Consider the following 15292-nt stretch of genomic DNA (forward strand, 5'->3'; position numbering starts at 1 on the left):
TTTGTTGGGAATTTCGGTTCACCTACCCCTCGTTAATTAATTAATTCGTTCGATAGTGATTATATGCTTCCGACAGGATTTCCTTTACAATTGAACACACTCTCTCGAGCTATGCCAAACTAATTCGACTCAATGAAGTAATTAAATGTCTTTAATTATTTATCAAGAGTGAATCGCATGTCGATTTATGAAATACCCTAGTTTTCGACCCTAAGGACTATGACTATCGGCGCGTATCCAATTTCATATGTCTATGTAAATTGTAGATCCACGGATTATACTACTCGTTCCTATCACAAGTTATTCTCTCGAACTCACTCGCAATATAAAAACGTTGTTAAAGTTAGCTACGCTCTAACAACACGAAGAAAAACAATAGTATAATCAAGAATTACGCAACAATCGAATAAAAATTAATTCAAATCAAAGTTTGGGGTAGGCTCTCCTTAAATCCCAACAAATATTAAAGTTTAGCTACTAGAATTCATGATTGAAATCAACAAAATTAAGTTCAAGTGACAAAAACTAAATAAGAAATACTAGAAGTGACGAAAAACATGAAGAACGATGTCCGGAAATCTTCAAATCTTCAATCCAAGCGCCAGAGGCTCTCGAAAACTTCTGGTGGCTGAATAATGGAGTCTGAATGAGTCAAAATCGTCCTCCCTCCTTTCTATATCTTCCCTCCTCCAAAATAAGGTAAAAGATCGGACAAGAAATCTTGCCAAAATTAGGTGGCGCTCGGGCGGTAGAAAAGTACCGCTCGAGCGCCACACTCTCTGTAGAATGCCTGGAGTATGCGACTTCTGGCGCTCGGGCGGTAGAAAAGTACCGCTCGAGCGCCAATCTTCTGTAATTTCTTCCTTGTGGATCCCTTCTCGCGCTCGGGCGGTAGAATTTCACCGCCCGAGCGCCACATCTTCTGTCCGTCTCTTCAGCAACTCGCTTCTCGCGCCCGAGCGGTAGAAAATTACCGCTCGGGCGCCAACCTTTCTGTATACAATCTTGTTGGCTTAGCACTTGGCTCCGAGTTCCATTTTTCCGGCCATTTTTCTTGCAAATTCGTCACATCCAAGTGAGACACGATCACATGCAAATGTTTACTCTAAAATGAACAAAATGTAAACGAAATGTACGCATGCACAATGCAAACACACACAAACTAATGTAATAAAGCACGTAAAAATCTCACATATCAGAAAGCTTGTAGAAATTCATCCTTTCAAGAGCCAAGTTGTTTACAACTTGGTTGGAGCCATCATCAATCCTTTGTGATTGATAGGTATATCTTCTAAACACACTATGAATGTCATATTTTGTGTTTTTGTATTTGCTACACATCCTAGTACATGAGGTGTTCGTTTTTCTTGCTACAAAATAAATTTTGAACTTCCGTTGCGCTTTAGAACACCTAAATCCGATCCCCTTTCACTTCCTGATGCATCTCATATTCTTCAGCCAGGCGAGGCACAACTTGATGAGACTCTGAGTTATTTTGAAAAGCTGATTCAGATTCTTGATCGTAAAGAAAAACAACTCAGAACGAAGACTATTCCACTTGTGAAAGTTCAGTGGAGTCGTCATGGCATTGAAGAAGCTACCTAGGAGACAGAATCAGACATGAGACAGAAATTCTCAGAGTTATTTCACTGATGTGAGTTTTCCTGTTTAGCTTCTGTTATGCATTTCCTATTATATCTGATTGGCTATCTGATTTGATTACTTGCGATTTCGAGGACGAAATCAGATCTTAGAGGGGGAGAAATGTTGTGAGGCCCGGGGCCGAAGAGGGCGGGGGGTGATCGCTGGTGCCATCAGTTGCACGGACAATGAGCGGCTCCTGGCAGGCTTCTAGGTGGAGGGAACATGAATGAACCAATCCCACACCGGAATGAGAGGGATTGCGACACTGTTCAATGTAGTGGACTGTACAGTTCAAGAGGGCTTAAAAGATTTTATTTGTACTACTCATATCACGAAGATGCATCTTCTTTTCGGTAGCTCATCACATAAGAACTCCAAAGTTAAGCGTGCTTGACTTGGGGCAATTTTGGGATGGGTGACCTCCTGGGAAGTTTCCCAGGGTGCGTGTGAGTGAGGACATAAGCACGCTGGAAAGAACCGTCTTGATACAGTGAGGACAGTCGTCGAATCTGGGACGTTACAAATGTAATGCCCAAGATTTTATTATTGTAATCTGAAATGATTAATTGATAATTGATGTGATTATAGACAGACCGAGGAAGACGAGACAATACATGAGATATGTGTGAGGACTAAACCCCTCGTGCATATTCGCGACCAAGCAGGGCGCATATGCGCGAGGCAGGCAGAGAACCTCGCGCATATGCACGACAGGATGCGCGCAGATGCGCGAGCATGGCAGAGAACCTCGCGCAGATGCGCGAGGAGAGGACACGCATATGCGCGAGCTGAGGAAATGAAGAATGCCGAGACCAGTAGGTCTCGCGCATATGCGCCAAGGGAGGTCGCGCATATGCTCGAGACGTGCTGAACAAAGGATGAGCCATTTGTCCTTGGGCATGCATTATATATATATATATAACAATCTTCATTCTTCTTCAAAATGATATTCAGAAGAAAACCGAGAGCTTTGGAGAGAATCCTCGAGTTTCATTTTAGAAGTTTTGATTGTGTCAGATCCAACCGTTCGATTTTCAATCCGAGTTCAGTACCGTGTTCCTATCGACAAAGACTTCAACTGGACGTAAGTTTTATTATGTTTTGATATGATTTGAAAATCTGATATGAGAGGAATCATGATATGACTGTTATTATCTTTTCATGAGATTGTTGTCATTGTATAATTGAAATCAGATCGAAGAACGGATACCGTATGAAATTGTTATCATTTTCAGATTTGATTTGATTCAAATTATACAGATTTTATATCAGATTGAGTTTATTATCGATTATGAGTTGAGATTGGTATTTGTTGATATTTGTATTGCTGGGTATATTGAGATTTTGCCGTTATGCCGCTGAAACAGAATTAGATTGAGTTCTGATTATATCCGGTATTGATTGGGTTGTATATTGATATTGTACTCCTCAATATTTTCATTTCCAGATTTAGTATTGACAGGCTTCGAATTCGAGACTTCGACTTCGTCAGATCGAGAAAAAAATGGTATAAATCAATGTTGAACCGGGAAGATACAACTCGAGTTAGATCTGACTTGAGTTTCCCAAAACCACATACTTTATTTTATTGCATTGATGTTTGCAATTTATGAGATTAATATGCTTAGTCTATTGATTTATAGCAGAGCATGTATTGAGTCATGGACTGATGTGCCTAGTCATTGGCTGAGGTGCCAAGTCTTTGGCAGAACCGCCAAAGCACTAGACTTTTGGTGTATCGATGTTGCTTAGGAGTAGATCGACTTCTATCGCTGAGATTTGATACAGAATGCCAAAGTCTTAGTTCGACCGGGATCCCCAGATTAGGAAAGAGTCGAGTCAGAGATGTTGAGTCAAGAGTTTGATTTACAGTTTTATATCGATTCATGTCTTTTAGATTATGATGCATGTTATTGATATCTGTTCCATGCTTTTATATCTGCTTATATGATTGCATGTCTACGTTTTTTATACTTGGAATATATTTCTCACCGGAGTTATCCGGCTGTTGTTGTGTTTGTATGTGTGCATGACAACAGGTGGGACAGGATCAGGGTCAAGAAGAGGATGAGAGATCAAGATTAGCATGGAGATCCGGACTTAGAAGTAGATTGCCTTTCAACACTTGATGTATAGTTGTTGAACCTTAGTTTGAGATAAATGTATTTTGTACAAAACTTGTACTTTACTTTCGATGTTTATATCAGACTGATTATCATATGTTCCACACTTACGTATTTAAAAAAAAATTAGACCCAAATTAATTAATTGATCCTAATGATGATTAAAAGACGAATTAGGTTCAGGTCCCCACATTACCCATCCATTATCGTGTCATCATATTAGTAACAACCAACTCCCTTCCTCCAAAAACATGTCATCGTATTCATCACTAATAAAAATCATGCATATGCGTAAATTTTCTTAAAATCAAGCATGCAATGTATTTTTCATATTTCCATAAAAAGTCATGTTCATGATAACATAAACATTTAAAACATGTCAAACTCTGATCAGGGAACAACCAGGACTACTAACTCGACCAGGGTGCAAAATGACAATTTTGCCCCTGGAAACCATAATTGACCATTTTACCCCTGGACCTGAAAATTTTCAATCTGAAGCCATTAAAACACCTCAAAACATAGTTATAGTTGTCTCTTAGACATAAACTCGAGCATTTTTCATAACTTATACGATTCGTTTTAAAACTTGGATAGGTGTCTCAGTTTTAATCTGAATCAACCCAAAACTTAACCGAAACTTTCAGAGCTTAAATCATGACTCAGCCATACTCTACCAGCCCTTAAACCACATAAACCAACCCACTTAAGACCCTCAAATAGCACCTGAAAGTTGAGGGATTTTTCTGCACCAAAATGAGCCGAACCCTAGTGCACTAAACCCTCGAATTCTCGAATCTAGACCAAACTAACAGGGACCAAACTTGAACCAACTCTTCCTAGCCCACATCTGGACCCTCCTTGACAGATCTAGGCACTGCCCTCAACCCAATGCACTTGCATCCCTCAGTTCCTCAAGAAACACAAAACTTAGCCACCGTATCGTCCTAAATCGACTCCTAGCTCTTGGAACTCCCTTCTACTCGAGACCAGCCATGTATGGACCTTCCCTAGGCCTCGGTTTGGATCCTTCTTGACCGCTCTGTGTCCTGGTTCAGCCCTCCTTTGCCGAGCCTACCCTTTCCTCACACGACCAACCACAAACCCTAGCCCCTCAAGAAGACCGATTGGCCCTCCCCCAAAAAGTGACCAACTCGTGACTCCAGCACTTAGACACCTTACCCTTCAACGTGTTCAGCCCCTTAACATCACAAATCGGCATCCCTTACATGACAATAATAAAAATCATGAGTTATATGTCAAAAAATGAAAATTTCGTGACCAAACGATGCACAAACGATTCCACATAAAAGAATTAAACCCTCATCATGCAAACACAGACACATCAGCGTATATTATCTTGAATGATGAGAAAGAATGGATTTATGGCGTGCCATTGTGACTAAACGCTCGAAATATTTTCGTAGAATGTGCACTGTATAGGCGGGAAGGGATTTCTTTGAAAACTTTGAGAGGATTTTCGAAGGGGAAGTTGATGAACAATTCGAAAAACTGCTGCTACTGAGGGGAGGGGCGGTCGTGTGTTGTGAGGGATTGTAAGCAGGTTTATGGTTTTTAAAATGTAGTGTTTAAGTTGTATAATTATGCACTAATGGGCTCATAATAAAAATTAAAAGGGTTAAAAGGATTTTAGCCCCATTAAGCAATAAAATAATCTCATCAAGCCCAATAATACTCCCGAAAAAAAATATTTCTTTGAGGTAGGTTTTTGAAAATATTTCCCGAACCCTCAAAAAGTCCCCCGACTCGCTAAAATTTGCGTACCGATTGAAAATATGAACTGGCGAATAAAAATACCCAAACAAGGCCAAGGCCTGTTTTTGAAAATCACAGTTAATTACACCATTTATTAAATAATTAGAAATAATTATTTAAATAAATATTTTTCCTAAATATCCTCGGACTCCGTTCCTCGTTCGAGCACGAAATACAATTTAAAGCCCTAATGCATGAAACTTTAAATAAACCATGAACTAAACCACATATCCATGCAATAATCATGTAATAAAATAATTAAACAAATATTTTAGTAAAACCCTAGATTGCATGCAGTCAGGTTACGTAGCTCGAATTTCCCAGACATTACAAAAACATACCAGACAATTACCTTCTTTTATCAAGATCAGCAGCTTAATCTGAGTCACAATATCCTATGACAACATGTTGATTGTTGAGATCCAGATTAAACCAAATTCAGCTGCTTGGTATTTTTTAAGTATCTTAGCAGCAACTTCACAGCCTATCAATGTTCCCCACATGGCTTGCTCATGAACGTGCAAATTAAACCCAATCCATATGCAATATCTGGTCTTGTTGATGTTAGAGTAGATGTCCTGCAAGGCAACTGTTGGCTAGGGATTTTATTGACTCAATTGTAATAAACAATCTTTATTTTAATATAATTTATTATTTCATGGTTTGTTATTTCTTTATCTGTATACTCATGTTATCAAACATAGATAAAGACCTTGATTATAGTTTAATACAAATGAATCGTAATTCGATGTTGAAACTCGTTTGTAAACACTGTATGATCTAAATTCGTTCCTAGTCGATTCAGGTGCCTAAAACATGGAAAAATTCGCTTAAGCTCGAGAATAGCATCTGTGATATTGTGTACTGCGTTTCTTGGTAAGAGCATAGAGATGTCCAAACATGCAGATGGGTAGTTATATGATGATTATACCAAACAACCCTCCCTCGAACTTTCCAAGTGGTTATCATTCATCGAGAGGATAAGTCCGTGGTTATGATTGTACACCACTAATTCTTACGACCCGGGACAACACTTAGGTTCTATATGCTAGGGTTGTGCTTTGACTCGTTTACCGGCTCCAGGAGAGTCATCAGGTGGCGAGGTTGGGTACAGTTGCGACACATATAGGAGCCAATGCATTGTAGTCGGGGATTCACCGCTCACCTGCGGGTGTAGATATCCTATGTGATCTGATGAAATTATAGTGAGTGGAATCTCTGGCCAGAGTATGAGATGTACGTTAAAGAAGGAGTTCTCCAACCGTACATGCGATGCCACTATTTATAGTTATCACATAGTTATCGAATTAATATGCAACCCTCGGTGAACCAATGGTTGCAGATTCGATCGGGATATATGAGATGAAGGGACCGTACTGTACGTTAATCATAATCGACTGGTTCTTGCAGGCACTATCAGTGATACCTAGGGGATCATGGGGCGATGCTACTAGACGCTCTTACCATGATCCGATGGGTGCAATCAGAAATGAGTTCTGACATTCTTGATCAAGGTGTTTATGAAAAGAATGGAGCTAACTAGGGTAAGCCCGAATAAGAATAAATGTTATTCTGAATCACAGAAAGCTGTGAACCCACAGCTAGCTGTATCCCTGAACCATTGAGGCTCACACAAGCACTGGATTGTTTGTTCCCGTTGGAAGATTAAATTCAAATAGTTGAATTTATATTATGATATGATAAATTCAAGGAGTTGAATTTATGATAATTAAATTATAGGAGAATAAATTCAAGGAATTGAATTTATAAAAATTTAGAATTTAATTTATTAAACTCAAAAGTTGAGTTTATTAAATGTTAAATTTTGGAGGTAATAAAATTCAAGGAGTTGAATTTATAATTTAAATAATAAAATCAAATGTTTAATTTATTATCGATTTAATTTATTAAGCTCAAAAGTTGAGTTTATTAAATATTAAATTAAAATTTGTGGTAAGTATGTTTAATGGGCTTGTAGAAGTACAAATCTAACATACTAAATAATTAAAGTTCTTAATGGCCTTTGATTAACTAATTAAACTAGTTGGACTAGCTCATTTAATTAATCAAGCTCATTAATGTTAATTATGATTGTTAGGTGATGACTTAATTATAAATAGGTGTTAGAAAGGCATAAACCTAGCCACCACAAGAGTCACAATTTTCGAAAAAAGGCTCTCCTCCTCTCCTAAATATTTTCGGCCACCTTGAAGAAATTCTAAGGTTGAGACGTCTCTCGATATTTGATCTCCAACGCAAAACTTCTTCTAAATTTTCTAGTGTAATTTAGAAGAGGATCAAACCATCTAGTCGTAGACCTAATTAGAAGAATAAACAAAAGAGCTTTTGAAGATCGTTCGTAGGGATTCATCAAGAGCTAGATCCGTCATACCATATTAGTTGGAGCCAAGTGATTTATTCACTAAAGATATAATTACAACATCCTATGTATGTTTCATTATAATAAAACCATACGAGTGTTCAAACAATTATTTTGATTGTCAAAATAAAATAAATACAATTTTAAAACTTCCGCTGCGTTTTGGGCACGAGAAAACCGAGATCCAACAGTTGATACCATAGAGTACATAATGCTTCCTACAACATTTGAATATGGTGCAGCCTTCATGTGAGCATGTTCAAATTCAGCATCTTCCTCCTTGACATATTTTAGCTTGAAATGAGCACCAATAGGAGTGTTTACACTATTAGCACTTTCATACCAAAAATATCTGGTAGCTTACTGATATATCCTTCTTGAGATAAGCTCAAGGTTAAAAGAGCTCTGTTTCTTATAATATCCATACCTAAGATGCGCTTAGCTGGCCCAAGATCCTTCATGTCAAATTCAGAGTTCAGTAGTTCCTTTAATCTCTATATTCTTCAAATATTTACAAGCAATGAGCATGTCATCTACATAGATTAGTAGATATGTGTATGACTTATCTGGAAGTCTAGAGAAATAAACACAGCTATCAAATTTTGATAAATGGAACCCTTTATTTTACATAAAGTCATCGAACCTCCTATACCACTGTCTAGGAGAATGCTTGAATCCAAAAAGAGATCTTTGTAATAAGCAGACTTTTTGTAACGTCCGAAAAATCAACTTACGTAAATGACATGCATGTAAATTATTTGAATTGCTTAATTATCTTATTTAATTGATTTCAAATGTTTGCATGATATTTATTAAGTGATTAAAGGGATGATTGCATGATTAAATGATTATATGACATGATTTCATGAAATTAAAGGATTTTACCCGAATATTCGATAATAGGCAGGGGAAAGAAGACCAGGGACGAACAAGACTAGAATATTTATTTTTCATTAAATAATTTCAAGGCTTCCTAATATGATTAAAATGATTTAATTTTTCTAAAAATTCTAGAGTTCAAATTATTTTACGAGTCGAGCTCGATTTTTCTTGGCTAGCCGGTTTTGGGCAAAAAATGAGTTTTAAAATATTAAAAATATTTTTTTTTGGAAAACTAATTTTATAAACTTTTGCATTTCAATTAAATAAGAGTTATTGGGCCCAATTTAATTAAATTTACTAGGCCCAATTGCTCATATACTTGGAGGCCCAAAATCAAAGCCCATTAACTTGCAATTAAATCTATAAATATGTTATCTAGGCTTTCAAAACACAATAATTCACCTATAGCAGCCGAAAATCACACTCTTTACACATTAGAATTTCGAAAATATCAAGAGGAAGAAAAGTTAGGATTCTTTGTCGTCCGGTTGTCCAACTTCGTACCATCGCCAACAATCGTTTATTCCACCGTTATAAACGCAAAGGCACGTTTTTTAAACACTTTTAAACATCATACGAATCATAATATGGATGATTTAATTGTTTATCCATGAAAAATAAGTTTGTATGATTGGTTCAACGTTTTATCAAATATTTTCAAAGTTTCTACGATTTAATGCTTGGTTTTGAAAACGTTATGAATCCAATGGACACGCTGCCAATTACGTAGGATGTTATATGAATGAAATATGAATTTTTTAAATAAATTACCTTCTGGAACCGAGGAATAACAAGGGAAGAACACCTGGGGTTTTCTAGGATGGATCTTGCGCTTGTGATTGTCTTGGGGCTCGGCTAGGGGCTGTGCCGCAGGTGGGATCGGCAAAGGCTGGCTTGGGCTCGAGGATGGTCATGTTTGAGGGCCTGGTAGAGTCCTAGCATGGCTAGGACTCGAGGATCAGCATGCAAGGAAGAGTCTGCTGGTGCTAGGACCCTTCCAAGGCAGGCATGGGGGAGAAGGTTGCTGGGGCGGTTCGCGGTTGGCTTGGTCGAGCCAGGTTGGTCCAGTATGGTCAAGGGAGGTTGGCCAAGGGTTGGGTCATGGGTTGGTGCAGGGTGACTCGACGTGAGCTCGAGCTTAGCATGGTAGAGTAGCTTAGACGCGCAGCTGCTGGTTTCTCGAATTGGTGGCTCACTGCATGGGTGCAGTGGCTTGGGCTGGGTTTGGGTATGGTCCAAGGTTGGTTAGGGTCAGGTGGGCTCTATGGTGGCTCGAGTAATAGAGTCCTAGGTTGGATAGGAGTCCTTGGACGAGAAAGCTTCAAGAGTGCAGTTCGGGTCCTTGTTCCAGAAGATTTGTGCGTGGGTTAGGTTCAGGTTCTATTGGTCAGGGTGTGTCAGTAGGGTGCCTAGATGGGTGTTGGGTCGTGTTTGGCTTGAGATGGCTCGGGCATGGCTCGAGTAAATCGTGAGATGGCTCGGTATGTTTGATTAAGGGCCACAAACGAGATTTGTAGATGAAAAATTGGAACCATGGGTCCATGGGTGTGGTTTATTGCTCAAGCCATTATACATATACACATTACATTTAATTTAACTCCTTTATAAATTCAACATTTGAATTTAATATTTAAATTATAAATTCAACTCCTTGAATTTATTACCTCAAAAGTTTAATATTCAAAAATTCAACTCCTTGAGTTTATTTCTCAATGTTCTCTATAAATTCAACTTTTTGTATTTATTATCTCAATATTTTATATAAATTCAACTCCTTGAATTTATTATCCCAACAGGGACAAAATAATCATATACTTTTGTTACCCTCAATGGTTCAGGGATACAGCTAACCATGGGTTCACAATTCTATGTGATTTTGGTCATAATCCTTTATTCGGGCTTACCCTAATTCTCCCCATTCTGTGTATCAACAATTGCTCATGAGAATGTCAGAAATCATATTTCTGATTAAACTCATCGAATCATGGTAAGAGCGTCTAGTAGCATCGCCCATGATTCCTTAAGTATCACTGATAGTGTCTGCAAGAATCAGTCGGTTATGATTAACGTACTGTAAGGTCCTTTCATCTCATATATCCCGATCGAATCCGCAACCATTAGTTATTCGAGGGTTGCATAAGAATTCGATGACTCTGTGACATATCTTTGATAATAAATACTGGCATCGCATATACAATTGGAGAACTCCTTCTCTAACGTACATCTCATACTCTGGCCTGAGATTTCATACACTATTATTTCATCAGATCACACAGATATCCACACCCCTAGGTGAGCGGTGAATCCCCGACTACAATGCATTGGCTCTACATGCGTCGCAACTATACCCAATCTCACCACCTGATGACCCTCCTGGAGTCGTTAAACGAGTCAAAGCACCGCCCTAGCTTATAGAGCCTCAGTGTTGTCCCGGGTCGTAAGGAGTAATGGTGTACAATCATATCCACGAACTTATCCTCTCGATGAATGATAACCACTTGGAATGTTCTAGGGAGAGCAGTTCGGTATAATCATCATATGACTACCCATCTGCATGTTTGGACATCTCTATGCCCTTACCAAGAAATGTGGTACGCAACATCACAGATGCTAGTCTCGAGCTCAAGCGACCTTTATCCATGTTTTAGGCGGCTGAATCGACTAGGAAACTAATTTAGATTATACAGTATTTACAAATGAGTTTCAACATCGAATTACGATTCATTTGTATTAAAGTATAATCAAAGTCTTTATCTATGTTGATCACATAAGTATACAAATAAAAAAATAACAAAGCATGGAATAATGAATTATATTAAAATAAAGATGGTTTATTCAATAAATTTATTACCAACAGTTGGACATCTACTCTTAACATATAAAACATCAACAGAAGACGGATAGAGTAAAGACGGTTTCTAAGAGGGAAAAAATGCAGCCTGGATGGGGATTGCACTTCGGATCACGATATTTGTCACCACATTTATCGGATCCATCACACAGCCCAACTATTTCGGAGGTGGGATGCTGATCCTTCGCTTTTAATACCTTAAATGTGTTCTAATTTGATTTGGATATTCGTATCTTGGAGGTTTATATCCGTAAAAAACAACATTGTGGCGTGTAAGGTGTTACGTTCTGTTGTGATGCTTCAGTTCCCTGCTAAGTTCCCTTTGGGTTCTGCATCAAATCGTAATTTCATTAGTGTTGCTTGACTTTTGTGGGAAACGTAGGACCTGTTTTCATATTAAAAATTTGATTTTGTTTGGTGTAAAGAAGGAAAAAATATGTTTTTGGGAATGGATTGCCGCAGCTTGGAGATGACCCCCGTATTTAACTATGTTTGAGGTGCTCCTCTTCATCAGAGTTAATGGTTGTCTATGTGAAGTTTTCATTGGTTTAGGGAAGAAAGATTATCTTTGTAGCAGGAAACGATGTCAACATCAATTTGTGGATTGCTCAAATCACACAATTCCGATGGTAAATTTGCTTGATGCTGCTTCAATGTGCCGTTATGTGGTCTTGATGCTGTTTTAATGATCCGTGATGTAATATGTTTTGTTTACTGATTTTCACATTGGCTTTGAATTTAAATTGTTAAGGAAACTATTAGGAGATGTTTGCACGATGACACAAGTCTTTGGCCGTCATATTGCAGTGTAATCAGAAGTTCTGTTTGAGGATCTTCGTAATTTCTTTTGTAATTGTTTATTTGGCACTGCAATTGAATCACGATGTTTGGGCTACAAGACGATTTCAAATAATTGAATTTCACTACTACTATATATTGTATAGCTTTTGGTATGCCGGAAAACGGTTTGGTATAAAAATGTCAACTTGATTGGGGTCCCATATTTGCATGCTTCAATGGCCATATATCTATTTCTATTGTGCCAAGGAAGAAATAATTCATGTTTACATTAAGGTTATGCGCTTCAGATGATACTGTAAATGTCAAATTCGGACAGGTTGTATTTAACTTTCATTCCCCCATCCTTGTTTGTATGCTCTTCAATTTACAATATTATGTTGAAATCAAACTTCTTTCTTATTTTCTTTCTTTTTTTTTCTGTATTTTGTAGAAAATGGATCTATCTGGAACAGGTAGTCATCAGATAAGGTCCCCGTCATTTTCTCAAAGGCTTAGGTCATCAGACCAAAATGTGGGAGCTCTTGATTCTTTTAGAAATGCCAGTTTCATGGAGGTAAAGATTTTTCCTACCTGATAATTGCTATTTACGTTGGATTTGGATGAAAATTTGGATTTGACGAAGTATTTGAAGGAAGGATTTAAGATGACTCGTTGTGGGAATGAATTTGAAATTCATTTTACTATGATTAAAAAAAAACTTGTGGATGTCAAATGAATTTACCCAGACAAACCAATAGGATTGTTATTATGCATTTCAAATATTCGACTTCAAATCCATAAATCCAAATGCAATCTAATATCAAGAAATTTTTCATCTCCGGTTGTACTTTTCGTGTCCTTTTTGCTCCTGTTTATATCGAACCCAGGATAAGAATTTTGAAAAATTCTATTGGAACATTCACATTTAAGTATGAATTTCAGATAGAGACTCGATCCCGAGCCCCGACTTCAAGTGGATCAGTTAGTGGTAATACTAACCGTTATAAGGACGCAAGTAATGCTCTGACCACTTCTAAAGAGCTCTTAAAAATCATCAACCGAATCTGGGCTCGTGCAGATACACCTTCGTCTAGCATGTCTCTAATCTCTGCCCTTCATGCCGAGCTTGAGAGAGCTCGTCTTCAAGTTAATCAGTTTATCCAAGAATATTGCCCTAATAACAGAGAGATAAACCATCTCATCAAGTGTTTTGCCGAAGAAAAGGCATCATGGAAAAGTAAAGAACAGCAAGCTGTGGAATTTGTGGTTGCGTCTATTTCTGGTGAACTAGAGATAGAGCGAATGTTTAAGGAGGCAACTCGAGATCTTGAACAAAAAACTTGGGAAATAATTAGCAGAGATTAAGCTGTCATTCTTGGAGGCAGCTAAAGAGTTGGAAAGCGAGAAACAAGCTAGAGAAATTACCGAACAAGTGTGTGATGAATTAGTTCAGAATATCGACAAGGAGAGGGCCGAAGTAGAAATGCTAAAACGGGATTCTGCTAAACCATTTGACTCTAAGAATCAATTCGAGAAGAAAAATTCTGCCATTAAGAAGTTAAGGAAACAATTGGAATGTTTCCTTGGAACGAAACGAGACAATGAAGTTGATAATGGGATGTATTTGAGTAAGGCTGAAGCTGGTTGTCATCAGAATGAGCAAGAAGAAGGAAATGGAATAGTAGATTTATAGAGTGTAAAGAAGACTCAGGAAACAGTGATCTTCATTCTATTGAATTGAACATGGATAATAATAACAACAATAAGGGGTACAAGTTGGCTCGTGCATCTGCTCTTGACCTTGAGTCTAGGAAATTGACAGTTAACGATGAAACCATGATTCGAAACTATCTCTGTGCACGTTGCTTGCAGGAGTGGTTCTATTCAAAGGAGTGTGTCAGATTGTGTTGAATCTGCCATTCAAGATGCGAGTAGTCCATGCTTGGGTGAAGGTGTAGATTGGGCAAGATATCTACTCGAGAAACAAGCTCAAAACAGAAGCCATCTTGACGTTACTTACAGACAAATCAAGCAAGGGTCTCAAAGATCACGCACTATCAAGTTCTAAGTTACCACTTGTCAGAGACTATCACATTCTATCCGAGCAAAATGAGCAATCATGGTCTCCACGTGATCCTTACACTATTCAGGAAAAATCACGTGCCATTCAAATGATCAGTTCAAAATCAAGAATGGCAGATGCCAGAGGGGAGAGCCAGAGTACTAGAATTTCAAAATGTTGAGTTTTCTGTTGTATTACAACTGCTTTTGCAAGACTATTACAGAATCCGAAATAATTTTGAAATTCTTGAGGTGTTACATTCTTGTTCACCTTAACTTGATCAAGAAATCCCAAGAAGTTGACATCTAGTTCATTCTTGAAAAACAATGGATAACTTCCATTGCTATCCGTTGCTCTCCTCATGCACTCAATCAACCTCAAACCTTTTAGTATTACTGCTGAAAGTATGGGCGAAAAAATCAATTTCGAAAGAAGTTATGCTAATGTAAGTGTGAAAAACGGTGGTTGTACAGAAGCATATATTGAAACAAGTTGAGCTGTTTTGTTGGGATTTTTGTCATCACTTGTGTGTTTCTTTCTGGCCGATCATCGTCCTCATTTTTACTCGTGCGAACTCACTGAAATAACATAAAGTGTGCGTTATATTTTACATTTTGATTATAGCATCAAAGTCATGCTTTTTCTAACTTCGAGCAGCTGCTAAAGAAACGAAACTATTTTTTATAATATAATACTTGTAAGTAAAGAAATGAGAAAATAAATCTCCTTAATTTTATTACTTAACTTAAAAACAGTAAATGATACATGAATTTAAAGAACTAGAGAAAATATTA

General features: G+C 37.8%; 1 pseudogene; it reads left to right on the forward strand.

Moving 5' to 3' along the window:
• The first annotated feature begins 11691 nt into the window (after positions 1 to 11691).
• Positions 11692 to 14996, forward strand: LOC142505738 (uncharacterized protein At5g41620-like; annotated as a pseudogene).
• Positions 14997 to 15292: the final 296 nt, after the last annotated feature.

The sequence above is a fragment of the Primulina tabacum genome, chromosome 10 (genome assembly GCF_025594145.1).
Source record: "Primulina tabacum isolate GXHZ01 chromosome 10, ASM2559414v2, whole genome shotgun sequence".
In the NCBI taxonomy this organism is placed as follows: domain Eukaryota; kingdom Viridiplantae; phylum Streptophyta; class Magnoliopsida; order Lamiales; family Gesneriaceae; genus Primulina; species Primulina tabacum.